We start from the raw sequence: 14,645 nt of genomic DNA, 5'->3' as shown, positions 1-14,645 counted from the left end.
ACCAGGAGAGACCTGCTGGTTTGACTCTCTGCTTCCTTGGGAGGCTTGTCTTCTCATTGAAAATCAGGAAGACAGTCTGGCAGAAACTCCTGGACACAGCTGTTCTGAAACTCAGGGAAACAACTTCTTGCTGACATGTGTCCATAAGCACTCAGTCCTTGAATCCATGCATTAAACCTCATAAATAGTGTCTGATGAGAAAAGCAGAGTTTTAGATCAAAATAAGAAAGGAATCAGAGGACAGTTCTAGAATGTAAAGAAAATCATACAGCTCTTCCTTTAGGACTGCTGTGTCTAGATGGGCTGCCATGCTAGCCATGACCAAGGAGAACAATCTCACCTTTGGACAAGCACGAATATCTATGCCTTCCAGTAGAAACAGGTCTCTCTTTTCCTCATTGAGTCCTGTTCTTCCACATTCTGTGAATTTCATATACCTCTTTCCTTCCTTTTCTCTTCCTCTATTCTTTCTGCTCCTCAGCTTCCCCACAGGGACCCAGCTTTCCTGCATGGCTTCAGGTACCTTTGAAATTCGGGATGTTTCCTTTCTTGATTCTGGAGGACCTCTGTAGACCTCTAATGAGTGAGGCTGTAGTTCCTTGAGAATCCTCAGGGTGAGGAAGCAGTCTCAAGATCAAAAAACCTCTCTTTTGCTGATTTGGACTCCTTTCATAATGTAATTTTGGTGAACAACTCTGTAAGCCAACGCTCTTTCTCCTCTGCCTACCAACTGGGGGACATGTACACAGAATGGCGTTCCCCTAGGCATGTTTTGTGGAACACTGGTTTTGAGAGGTATTTACTTATTTATTCATCAATACAAATTTAGTTAACATCTACTATGTGTCAGGTACTGTGCTATTTGGGGATAAAAAGGTTAGAAAAACCAGACATGGGCTCTGTCCTGATGAATATGTTGTCTACTGAGGAGACAGCTATTAATAAGGTAATCAGACAATTAAACTTACATGTGAGGTAAGCTTAATAAAATGCTATGAGAGCATATAGTCAAGGACAGGGGTTGGCAAATTTTTTTCTGGAAGGGGCCAGACAATAAGCAATTTTGGCTTTTCAGGTCAAATGGTCTTTGCTACAACTATGTGACTCTGCTACTGTGTGAAAGCCATTCATCCACAACATGTAAACAAGTGATTCGGCTTGATTCCAATGAAACTTAACTCATGGATGCTGGGATAGGAATCATGTATATGCTTACAGCAGAAAATCATTCTACATTTGATATTTTAAAAAATTCCTTAAAAATGTAAAATCCATTTGTAGCTTGAGGGCTGTACAAAACAGGCCGTGGGATGGATTTAACCCATGAGTTATCGTTTGCCAGCCCTTTCTCTAGGCTGCTAGCAAAGGGCTTTCCTGGATGGGAGATGGTTGACATGAGATCTGAATCTGAGTAGGACAACTGGGTATGGTGGGAACAGTGTTGGTGAGGATAATGACGGTCGAGGCTATTGGGCGAGAATCATGGCAATATGCTCATAGTGTTACAAATAAAAGGGAATCTATTGCGACGTAAGGGAAACATGAACACTTAAAAAAATTGGAGAAATTATTATTGTTCAAGAAATCTATTTGATTTGGCTTAAACCAGTGTTCCCTAAATCTATTTCTCCATAAAACCATTCTTAGGCTGAATGCAAACCACATACAGGGAACACAGGTTTGAAAATGCAAGTCTAAGGAGTCCTAGGCTAGACAGGAACTCCATAATATACTGAGCACTTTTAACCAAGAAATTTAGCCATGCAAATGACCCCAGAGGCCATGTAGTAGTTTCTTGTGGGTATTTTTGAGAATGTTTTTTTCCTTACCGAGGGATTTTTTTTAGGTTAGGATTTGACACCACTGTTTTTGCAGCAGTTTAAGTGTGGACTTGCCTGGGGGCAAGGGGACAGATTGTATGTCTCCCAGAGGTCCCTGTTTGCCATTTACTGATGCCATTATAGTTGCAAGAGAATTGAATGTATTTTACCAAATGCTCAGTGGGGAAAACAATAACAGTAGATATTTAGCTGATGATGACATACAGCTCCTCTGGAGAGCTGTGAGAACCTATTGATTCTCACTTCATAAAATGCTTATTTGAGAACTCTAATATCTGTGAGAGTTTGCCAAGTGCTGCTCTATTAATGTAGTTTCTCCCAGAGAAACTAAAGTAAAAAGTAGAAAATATTTTGTCCTACATTGATATGTCCCTTAATATTTCCAATTTTGAATGAATTGGGTTAGAGGCGGGGTTGTTGGTTGAATCTTCCACTATTTGTCTATATATGTTCTCACCCTAAGCATGTACATGAATTATTGTTGCTTTTTGAATGTAGGACATCATTTTCCATTTGATTCTTTTAAATTCTCTCCTTTACCATGTTCAAAGGAAATTTTGAGAAGTACTTTTTTTTAGAAACATTGCCAATTTTAATAATGTTATTGTATTTTTTATACCTTATTTATTTATTTTTTTATGTGGTGCTGAGGATCGAACCCAGTGCCTTACACATGCTAGGCAAGTGCTCTACCACTGAACTGCAACCCCAGCCTGAGAAACACTTTTTAATGAACAGCTTTCAAATGATGTTATAGTGTGGTCTGTGATTGCTCTTCTGTGGCAGGTACATGTTGGATGCAGGGCAAGTTGGAATAATTCTTGGGAGAGGGCTTGTCTAGGAAGCCAGTTGATATACTGTGAAAAGGAAAATTCCAGGAAAATATCTATGGCTACCACCAGGAAACTGAGTTTATTCTCTTTTTCTCATTCAATCTGTTTCTCTTATGTCTATGTGCCTCTTTTTTAATTGCCACACCTCAGCCTTGGATCAAAACAAGAAAGAAGTAAATATATAATCACAGTCTCTGCTCTTTTGTACAGTGCTGTTGCTGAGGTAAATAAATGATTTGGATTCTTCTGTGGTATTTTTCCATTACACTTGTAGAGGAAGCAGTGTTCATTATAGATCAGACCCATTTGCTGTAAATGGTGCATTTATCTCACTTCCTCTATTGAGTTTAAATCCTCAGTTGGCCTCCATGTAAATCTTGCTTAAAACTATAGAACATTAAATCTGAGGGATGTTACAGATTCTCAGGCTGGGCTTCCTCATTTTCAGAAGAGGAAACTGAGGTACTGAGGTAGTGGCAACTTCAAAGCTAACTCCTGTCTTCCGACTCCTACTTTGGGACTCTTTCTGGTGCAGCTTCTGTTTGCTAGCCAGTACCTGCAATTCTCTGGCAGAGTATTGATTTCATCTTTCAGTTTAATGTAGACAATGCCCTTATAAGACCTGATCTCAACATATAAGAGGGTTACTTCCAAAGAGAATAAAACAGTGATATCCTTCCATCCATCTATAGAGAGAGCTGTGCTCATTTTTATGGGAAGCAGAAATAGGACATGCCACTTGACTAAGGGGAGGAAAGAGTGTGGGAGTGGGGATGGGGAGTCTTTTACAGTAGCCAGATATATGAAGTCTCATAAACAAACTGAGCACAAGTAATAAGGAAACTGCTTTTGCTCCCCATGTATATATGGCCAGAGGGAAGGGTAACCAGTAAGGGATTTATGTGGACTGGTTACTGAGCTTCTTTATAGGCTGCTTTATGGGGCATCTGTGTAAGGTAAGGCAGCAGCAGGTGGGGCTGAGGAAGTTGGAAAAAAAAACCCAGCTTAGTTTGGGCTCTTTAAAAATTTTATTTTCTTCTGAGAAGAGGATAAAAAGCTTACTTTTAAAAAATTAAGTTTTTTTTTCCCTACCTCTAACTAACTAAGTCAGTTAGTTTGAAGGAGTTGGTGCCCATTTATCCCAAAGAACTTGAGAGCATAGTATGACATTTTCATTGTTCTAGAAGCTTTGGAAAGGGGATGGGTAAAGCAAAGTCCCCTTCTCCATTTAGCTAAATTTATTGGTGATTAGAGATAATGGACCTTGGTACAGGGTTCCCAGATAAAAGCAGATACCCAGGTAAGTTTGGATTTCAGGTAAACATAATGGTTAATTTGAATTGTCAACTTGGTTGGATTAAGAGATGCTGATGATTAAGAGGCTTCTGGGTGTGTCAATGAGGGCATGTCTGGGAAAGATTGGAATGTGGGATAGTGAACTGAAGTGGAGCCCCTCCCTAAGTGTGGGCAGCATTGCCCAATAGGATGGTGGCTTGGATGGAATAAAAGCTGGAAGAACAAGGAAGCAGATGCAGATGCACGCTCAGCTCTTCTTGAAGGGGCTCTTGATCACTGCTTGGATTGTCTGGGGATATCAGATTTTTGCTTCTTCACTCTTCCAAAGTGGAGTCTGCCAGTGATTCTCCAGGTAGTTTCCAGAAGCCTTGGTCTCAGACTAGGGTAGCACTGTTGATCCCTCTTGTTCTGGGGCTTCTGCCTCTTGGACTGCACAGCTGCTGGTTCTTTCAGTTCTCTAGCCTGCAGATGGCCATTGTGGACTATCCAGCTTCTGGTTGTGTAAAGCAATCTAATAAATTCCCTTTTGATAATCATACTTCCTGTTGATTCTGTTCCTGTAGAGAACCCTGACTAATATAGAAATGAATGATTTTACAGTGTAAGCATCTCTAAATATAGCAGAGGGTCTTGTTGTTTTTAGTTACTAAATATGGCAACCTTACTCTTGAGTAACTGGAAGATTATGATAAGGATCAATGATTTTACTGAGATGAGAACTGAAATGGGTCATTGTGATCATTACAAACCCCTTACCTCAAGAGAAGTTGGCTTTAGAGAAGATTGTGTTGTCCTGGTTGTGGAGCTGGCAAGTGCCAGAGCTTGGCTCTCGGCCCATTTTTTTTCTCTAACTCTTGGTATATTGTAGTACAATGATTTTATTAATAGAATGAACATCAAGGACTGGTGTTTTTGAGAAAGCTCCAGAAAGGAAGTGAGACTCAAGTTTTGAATGAAGGTAGACAGGCTCAGGGTAGGCATTTTGGTAGAAGAACATAAACAATGGTGCAGAGGTAGGAATAAATTTTTCTTCAATGAAGGAAGTAATTAAAAAAAAAAGATGTCCCCGTGGGACATAAATCAATCATTGGATCCATGGGTTCATGCTGTAGAGACAAGAAAGAAGGGAATATTGAAAAGATAGATAGGATTTAGATTTTATTGCATGCTACAGATTTAAGGATTTGGATTTTATTTGGGATGCCATAGAAATAGGATTCTGAGGGGTTTTGAGTGGATCTTCATGTCAGTACTCAAAAAGATTTTTAAAGAAAGAGATGCTTCAAAAATTTGAATAGCAATTTTTAGTGTCTAGTGTTAATTTACCATTCTGATCGTTAGGAGACTCACTGGCATACTTTTTACTTCTCAAGAGAGGATGAATAGCAGTAATCTGATTCCCTTTTAGAAAATAAACTAGTCCTGATGTGTGATGGGAATTTCTCCACTGTTACTATAATCACAGTTCTTGTGGGGGAGGCTGAAAGTGGGGACATGTGACCATGTGAGGTGTGTGTGTATGTGTATATCCTGAGAGAAGTAATTACCTGAAGATTCCAGAGCAGCATGATCCATGGAACAGGTATAAATCTTTTCAAAAAGGAATCATCTGAATTGAGTAACTTGATGATTGGTCTAATGAATGTCTGTGATTCTGATCTGAAATTCTTGGAGTAAAGAGATGGGTGGGTAGAAATTAGAGTGATTGACTGGGATTTGGGAGGTCCATTGATAAGACCCATGCAGTAACCAGTGATTCATGGGCAATTCAGATCAACTTAGTAGCTAAACAATAGGTAGTCTGCAGTTGTAGCTGGGAGTCAATTAACTTGGAAGGTAGGAAGATTCCCTGGAAAATGGCAAATCAATCTTTTTCTGATCCAGTCTCTAAATGATCCAAAACTCAAGGAATAAGAGAAGACCCTCTTTTACTTTACCCTAAAGTGTGTCCCTTTAGACTGACTGAAGGAATGTAAAGTACTTGGATTGAGATAAGCATTGTTTTATGAAAGTTAAGAGACTTGACAATGACAGGTGTCTAGGAGATATGACTAAGGAGTATGAGTTTTCCTGAAAATTTAAACAGATATAGAAGATCCTCGCCTGTTTGGTAAGCAAAAATGGTCTGAGAATCTGGCAGTTGAGCAGGGGGGATACCAGTGGGGATCAGTGTGAACTGAGTGTGAAGCCTGGAGCTGCCAACTCTGATAGCCTCACAATTTTACTATTGTGGACTCTATTTCCTATCATTTTCATGTGGTAATCAAACAGTGGGTGTTCTCTATTTTCAGTTCTATCCAATTCTGTGGGAACTGTGCTCTGAAGTTAGATTTTCTAAATGAATTGCTTTGTCTACGAAAGTGTCCTGTAAGGGGAGGTGAAGATAACGGTTTCATCAGGAACCCAGGGTGTGAAGGGGTTCACACATGGGGCAAATTGCAGCTTGTGTTCTACTCTAGAAAATAGGTGCCTTTTCTTAATATTGAAGTGACACTAAAGGATAAACATAAGACACCCCATTGCTGAGAAATGTCCCAAACTGAACTCCTGAGATCCGGCATCTGCACATAATTACTTAGGGCACATAATTCTTTTATGGGTGCTCACTTAGTAAAGCATTTACATTTACATTCACAGCTCATTAGGTTGCTTGTGAATTTGATTTGAGCATTTTAAGTGGGATTGTTTTTAATCTTTGGAGGCACTATAAACCCACAGTCACGCTCAACTGGTACAGACTGTTGGAAGGAAAACCATATAACTAGTTTGTTTTGCCTTTCAGGAGGAGTTTTATAAGGTAGGGGTGGAACTGACCAGGAATAATCTGAGGGGAAATTTTTTTTTCTTTTCTCTTTTGGACCCAAGGTTTATGGAACTACCATCATTAAAAGTAAAGTTACTTAAAACTCTGATGGAGAAAGATTGAAATTAAATGTGACTTTTGAATTGTTATAAAAATCATAAAATAACAGATCTTTCAACCAGATGTTTAATTTTAAAATAGTAAACACTGCAGACTTTCTGGAGACTGTCAGTGGTTTGTAGAACCAATTCCTCTCTTCCCTTGGGCTCTTGCACTGCTTGGTAATGAGCACTGTTGGTCTTTAGTAAGACAGTCACTACCAGCAGTACATTCAGAAGTGTACTATCTAATGCATTTGTTTTTAAAGGAAAACAGATACACTTGCAACTTATTCATGGTGCCAGGTGTTCCTTAGCTGTGTACTTTGGGGCCTCAGTTAAGTGCCTGCAGTTTTCCTTTTTCATGGGAAAACTATAAAATGAGAGAGAAGTGCTGTTGGGTCATGCTTCATGAAGTCAGTTCCTCCTTGAGAGTCTACATCTGATTTCAAATTCAAATGTTATCCCAAGGAGACTATTCCTTGTTGATCCATCAGTGCGGGTCTTGGTAGTAGGGGCTACGCCTGGAGCAAGTGCAAACTGTGGTCTTGTTTTTAACATGTGGTAGAAAAGACCAGTTAATCCCTGGCAAGTTTGAAAATAGTTAGATTTGATTAGTGTGTTTATGGATAATCAGTGTGTGTGTGTGTGTGTGTGTCTATGTGTAGTATGGAAACAAATGCTCAGAGAGCTTATTATCCAAAAGCAGTGTTTTTTTGACATTTTTTATTAAGCTTGCTGATATGAAGGTTATTAAGAAAATAAGGAACAGGCATTGGAGAAAGCAGGTTTAACACAAATGTCCATTGTTTTATACTAAACTGAAACATCAGCAGTCAACCATGAAAGACAGAGAAGTGAAAGGTAGAGCCCCTTTCTCTACTCTCTTTCCCACCATGTCACAGAACAGTCTCCACCCTCTTTCGGGCATGTCCTCAGCTGCCTCACCCCTTTTGTTGCTCTCCAGCCCTCTCTCTAGGATGTATTTAACTCCTATGGCTCCCACATCTGCACATGATCCTCTGACAATTCAAGCTTCACCTTTTCCACAATCATAGGTAGCTCTTCCATTCAGCCTGAGTGATTTCCTCCTCATAGGAGTAGTGACCAGGCACGCATGGAAGACTGGATGTGTCCATCAAGCCTTAGGCCTTCCCAGATTGCAATTTAGAGACCATAGCTGTGATTTGTCTCCATTAATTACAAGTCATTTTTCCCCTCAAAATGCATCTTTTTCAATAAGGAATTCTCAGTATTAGAGATCCCTTCCTACCAGGTTCTGGAAAATGCTAAAGTTAAAATTCCAATTTCAGTTAGGTTGTGATTTATAGAAATTAACCATCAGCTAAGTGGGCATGTGGAGGGAACAGGTGAGTTTAGCTGTAGCACATAGTGGGCCACACACCAGGCACTATCCTACTTTGGGGGGTCCTGTTCTCAAGACTCAACTGTGATGGCGCCACTTGGAGTTGTGCAGCCATCCTAGGTGTCTTGGCAGGTGAACTTGTTCAATTTCCCATATGAGCATTTTGAGGGCAGGCACTGTATTGCCTGTAAGGCTTTAGGATAATGGCTTGCACAAAACATGTGTTTGTTATTGTCTTTTGGTTAAACAAATGAATTTGGATCTTCTTTGGGCAGGAAAGGCACAATAAACAAAATAAAATGTAGAGGCAAAAGAGAAGAGGAGGTTGGCTTTGTCTCTTTCCACACAGCATTTGGCAGAAGACCTAGATTTAAGTTATGGCAATATTTACTAGTCATGTGCCCCCTTTGAGCTGAATTTCCTTATTTGTCAAATGAACATAACAACTGAGTTTTCTCCCTGAGAGGGTGATTGGAAGATCCAAACAACAAAATAATTGTGTAGAAATTGCCTTAGGAGTGTACTTCTGGAGCTCAAAATGACACTTTTGACTGTTGGTCCCACCTCCCTATCCTTGGGAATAGGCCCTCATGGTCAAACATTCCTATATTGTGACCCAAAATAACAAATTAGATTGGTGAGAGCATTGCACCCAACGTACCACTTAGAACCCTGCCTTGGGCGTTGGGAGGTGGCCTGAGAGAGATGATCTTCATTGTCTGAAATTTTATCTTGGAATTGAGGACAGCATCCTCTCCCAGCCTCATTACCTCCTGAGTAGCTGAAAATATGGGTCTTCCAAGAAATGAGAAACAGATTTGCAAAAAGAATCCGAGAATAATAGTGATGAACGACTACTCTCTGGGTTCCTGAGTCCCTGCTGCATCTTTGCCCTTGGGGGCTCTGAGATATTCTTGTATACTTATAATAAATTCCCATTCATGCATAAGCCAAATCAAGTTGATTTTTGCTTCTTTAAATCAAAGCATTAAAGATTTTTTGTGATGCATCTTCTAATGTAATATTTTCTCCATAGGTTTAAGTCCAGCCAGGGAGTTTCTCTACCTCATAGAAGATCTCTGTATTTTAAAATTAATAAGGAGTAGAGGTCCTTTTTGGACAGTTTTGATCCAAAGCCCAGCATTTCTAGCTATGCCACTATCTCCTCTTATTCTCTCTCAAGGTAACAAGCATCCCAAACCCCAGCTGCTGTCTCCATGGTGATCAAGATTCCCCTATAGCATCTGCCTGGCAAGGGCCACAAAATATTCATGGCCACAGACGTGTGTGGTATGCTGAATTAATGGTGTGGGGGAAGTGTCAGGAAAGCAAACAAGGCCACCGAGGCTCTTTTTCATGCAATTAATGACTTTTCTTTCTGTCTACCTTTTCCTAGTACAGCAGAACAAGGTGCAGCAAGTCGCTACAGAAAATTAGCTGCAATTTACGTAATATTTCAAATGCCCTGCCAGTCACTTGATTATGAGATTGAAAGGAACATTTCATTTGGAGGTTTGCAATTTTCTGGTGCTATTGGCATTACACAATTACATTTCCCATCATTTATCACGTTGTGGAATACCAAGACAAATTTGCTTCTCCTTACATTTATCATATTACAGGGGAATATAGAGGCAGATTTAGCCAATTGCTTTGCATCAGACGATGCCCCTTGTTAGCTGGGGACATTTAGCAGCATTTCTGCTCCAAAGATCTTTCTTGAATATATTCTTCACCAAGAGGATTGTTCCCCCAATTACTTTGAAATTGAGATTTTCTTCTTATCCACAGCATTGCCTTTCAAAAGAAGGAGCTGAGGTCTATTTGCCTTTTTCAGCAGGTGCATGGAATGAACCAAGAATGACAACTCTGTGAAGGCATTTTCTTTCTTAAGAATCTGGGAGCAACGTGCCAAAATGGGTCATTTAGGCATGAGGCCAGGTGAGAGCTTTACAAATGTTTAAGTATTGACTTGGTATATCATATTTACAGCTCCTTAAAAAATTTAGCTTTTAAACAAAGGTAACTTAAATATTTAACTTTGGAAGCAGGTAAAGAGCCTGAGGAGCTTTGCACACACAAAATTCTCTGCAGGCCATTAGGTACTCTTTAGCTCATGGACTGACCTAGATTTTCTTTTCCTCTATAAAGATGGTATTAAAAAATAATTCAATCTCTGCCCCTTGGTGTAATTGAGCCTTTCAAGTAGTTTGTAAGTAGCTGGCCCTTGCCTCAGAAGCTTATGCTTGTCAAAAGTAGGTGCATTCCTGAGCCCCAGCCTAAGCCTACAGAACCATACCACCTGGGGCCTGAGGAAGCTACATTTTAAACAAGTGCTAGGGCTGATACTGTTAGGAACATTGAATGGTTGTTTGCATTCCTGGATGAACATTAGGGAGATTTTGAAACATCTGATTCTCTGGTTGCACCCCAGACTGATTAGGTCAGAGCCTTTGGGACTCAGGTGTCAGACAGTTTTAGGCCTCTCCAGTTGATCCCCAGGCCCAAGTTCTCCACTGAATTGTGGAAAGACACTACAAGAAAGCAAGACCCCTGGAAACCAGTCCTCATGCCTAGGCCTGTCAGCTGTCATCTCAGTCTTCAGTGAAGCATTTCTGAAATGGGGACCAGGGGAAGTCTTAACTCCTGAGGACTCAGAGTGGCCTGTCGCTTGAAGGTCTCTTTAATATTGAGATCACTGTTTCTTATCAAGCTAGGTTCAAGGCTTTCCCTCCCTGTGGAGATGTTTAATTTTCCCTGACTCTGACCAGGTCTTAGGAGGAGGACTTGGTGCAGGAATCAAGTTTCCCCTTTCTCCCCTTAGCCACCCTAGAGCTTTCTCTGTTTTAATGTGATCTGAATTGATATTACTTGCTAATTTATCTGTATTATCTCTGTCTCCCTTCTAGGGCACAAGCTTCGTGGGGGCAGGACTGTGTCTGCCTTTTGCCTGGAACAGTGCCTGACACATAGTAGGTACCTGATGTTTGTTGATGATTGAAAAAACTGAAAAAATAGAGTATGTACCTTGCAGTGGAGGGTAAGCAATGGAAGCAGGAGAGTTCTGCCTGAAATTTGATCTGGATAAGGAAATTAGCATGACTTTTATATAAATGGATCAATACCATCCTCTTCTTTAGCTTCCACTGTTATCTTTTCCTGTTTCCCACTTAGTCAGTAAGGCTATTTGAAGGCTTGCCTTCAGAAAAACCGAGTTTATTAATTCAGGTCTACTACTTTTCTTGTGCGCCCAACCTGAGCCTGTTCAGGTCTGGGTAACAGGGTTCAGTGCTTACATTAAGAGCCAACTTCATCCCATGCTGTCTCTAAGATCGTGTGTTTGCTCTGGGGATTTAAGAGCCATGGAGCAAATTAATGCACTCATTGATAAGAGTAGAGATATAATTCTACTTTTGGTTCAAGAAATCAGCTGAGATAACAAAAATTAAGAGACCTCCAAAAGTTCTCTCCAACTTAATGCTGAAGGGTCTCAAATATGAGTTATGTGAGAGCACCTATATTTAATTTATAGGACTTGATGGTTTTTGAAAAGGGTATAACTGTATTGAGCTTCTGAATAAACTGTCACTTGTGACTTTAGTAAACAAGCTCCCTTTAAAGAATAGGGGCCATTTTTTTTTCCTGTAAAGTTATAGAAAATTGCTTAGGGAAAGCTGTAAAGCATCCTGTCTTCCTAGGGACCTGACAAGGTCAAAGACTGTGTTGGGATCCTGTGGAGATCAGGAAGAAGCAGGACAAGGTAGAAAAAGCCTAAGGGATCTGCTGGTTATGGGAGTGTTCCCAGAGAACAAGACTGCTCTTCCAAATCATAACATCAAGGTCAAAGTATATCTAGATGAATCTGGGCTCCTATGAATGTCAGGGTTGGGGTGGACCATGGTGTCACTGATGACATCTGTAGTCTAATGTTGGCTGGTTCAGTCTTTTGAGCAGATAGAACTGATCAGGATCTCCTTTCTGGGCATTGGAGGAGAAGTTGAGACAGTAGGCGGTAAGGCTGGCGTGAGGTAAGGGTCACCACAGCTCCACGACCATGCTGTGTCCCATTCCCAGGGTTGTCTGGACTTAGGAAATGTATACAAATTTCATACTACCTCTGATGGTGGGGCTGGACACTCATGGCTGCCAGGCTATGTTCTTAGTAACCTAAGACTGCAGGGACTCAATATTTGGGGCTGGAGATAAGTCAGTGTGGATGACTACTGCTGTTTGCTATCCTATATCAGAGAGTACTTTCACAGTCACGCTGATGCACCTCTAAAGGATCCAGAGCACTTGTGCAGAGTCTGAAGCCCTGAGTATCATGTCGTTCCCTGGACAAGCAGTCTACCTCTATCCGCTTCATGGTTTTAATGGAGTTAATCATTGGTTGGGAGGCAAGTGAGTCCTTACAATATTTAAAATTGATATTAAATAAAGAAAAGCTCTTTCTAATTGTCCCCATTGCCTTTAAAGGTACTCTGCTACATTAAAATGTGATTTAAATGTGAACCCTTGTCTCAGTATTGTGCATTTCTTACCTTCTTTTTTTTTTTTTTTTTTTTTTTTTGGTACTGGGGATTGAATTCAGGGGTGCTTTACCTCTGAGCTACATCCCAGCCCTTTTTTAATTTTTCATTTTGAGGCAGGACCTCAGTAAGTTGCTGACACTGTCCTAGAACCTGTAATCCTCCTGCCTCAGCCTCCTGAGTCACTGAAATTAGTCTCAACATATCTTTTTTTAGGCCTGTCAAACCAAGATCTCAGGATAAGTGCATAACAAGCGCTATTCATCCTAGTGACGTAACTGCTCTCTGATCAATTTTTTGCCTTTTTGTTCATTCAGCAAACTTGCATCAAACTTACTATGTTGCAATTAGGGTGCTGACCACTGGGCATGTAGATGAAAGGCACCACTTCCCATTAAATAGTTTGTAAGATGATGTACAGAGTGCTGGGTGGAGTCAGGGAGTTTAGAAAACTGTTCTTTGTTTGGAACTGACCCTGCAGAATAATAGCAAGCATTGTATATTTCCAAATTTTCTCACACAAATGTTCTCTTTTAATTACCAAACGTGTCCAGGAGAGAGATACTAAGAGCTTCGTTTACACATGTTGGAAATTGAGACTTGTACAAATGAAATGAATCACTCCCAGTTATAGTGAGTAACCTGCAGTGTGAGTACTCACACTCAGGACCCCTGACTTTGGGTATGATGCACTTGTGACACATGTCAGCAGCCCCAGGACTCAGCCATCACATGAAACCATCTACACGCACCTATACCTGTGCACACACACACATGCACATGCATTTAGAGTTATTTATGAGAGCATTTCACAGGTGATCATTCCTGAGGGTGGAGTAGAAGTCGTTAGCAACTGTGCATTTTGCTAGTGAGCATTTCTAGAGCTGAGGATGACAGATCTGTTTTCTAGTCCCTTATGAGATGGCCTTTAGGTGGCAGCAACCAGGGTTCATCCAGGGCTCAGTCCAGCCTCCTGTCCAGGTGTGCAGAGGTCAAGGTCTGCAGCAACAGATGTTGGAATTGTTGTCAGGACTGAAGCATGAACTTCCTCTCTCTGAAGAATATTGCCTGCCAGCCAGGTAAAAGTAATTACTTGTCCCTGCTAATTGAGTTCTGAACTTTAAAGTGGAGTTTCTGACTTAGGTTAACATGGCATGGGCCAAGTTAAAATTTTAACTTAAAGAAAAAAATAGCAATGAACTTCAGTGCTTGAAATGCAGCAGGCTAAATTCCTCAGGGCTGGAGCCAATTTTCGCATCTTCTGCAGGCGCTGACCTCCTACAGAATAGTCTTCAGGCATGCCCAGCTTGTAACCTTGGCTAATGCAAAGGGTTACATTACTGTAAAGCTGGAAGTTGTTTCAGTCAATTTCATTCTGTAGGATCCTCTGACTCAATGTACTCCCCATGCTTAGTTTTGGAGTTGTTTTTAAGTTTTAAAACATTTTTCTATCTTTGGGTAACAATTTTAATATCTAACATTCATAGATTGCTTATTATGTGTTGAGTACTGTTCTAAGAAAAGCACATAGACTAATTTCAATCTTCAGAACTATACTGTGTGACAGGCACTAGTTTCACCATTCAGCATCTGAGTTAACTGAGGCACAGAGAAATTAATTAATTTGCTTAAAGTCACAGAGTTTGGAAGGTGGTAGGGCCAGTATTTGGACCCATGTGGTCTACTCTAAGAGTGTTCATGTTGAGGTTTTTAGGGTATTGCCCAGAATGGAGGTCCTGTGTGACTTCTCCTGTTAGGAATCTCCAGTGCAATCAGATGGCCTGGATCAGTCTGGATTCCACAGTGTTTTGAAACCTTAATAAGAAGTTGGAAAGTGCCTGGCCTGAGTTTGGCATGCCACCTCCTAACCTGGAATACA

At 40.6% G+C, this 14,645-nt stretch overlaps 1 long non-coding RNA gene across 1 annotated transcript in view; it reads left to right on the top strand.

Annotated features, from left to right (window-relative positions):
- The window catches only part of LOC306659103, a 57,211-nt gene extending 45,896 nt beyond the window's left edge, over positions 1-11,315 (top strand). Inside the window, exons 2-3 of the long non-coding RNA XR_013763209.1 lie at positions 10,075-10,178; positions 11,147-11,315. This is a non-coding gene — a long non-coding RNA (uncharacterized lncRNA). The remainder of the gene's footprint in view (positions 1-10,074; positions 10,179-11,146) is intronic.
- Positions 11,316-14,645: the final 3,330 nt, after the last annotated feature.

The sequence above is a fragment of the Sciurus vulgaris genome (assembly GCF_902686455.1).
Source record: "Sciurus vulgaris genome assembly, chromosome: 4".
NCBI lineage: Eukaryota > Metazoa > Chordata > Mammalia > Rodentia > Sciuridae > Sciurus > Sciurus vulgaris.
This window is presented reverse-complemented; position numbering and strand designations above follow the sequence as displayed.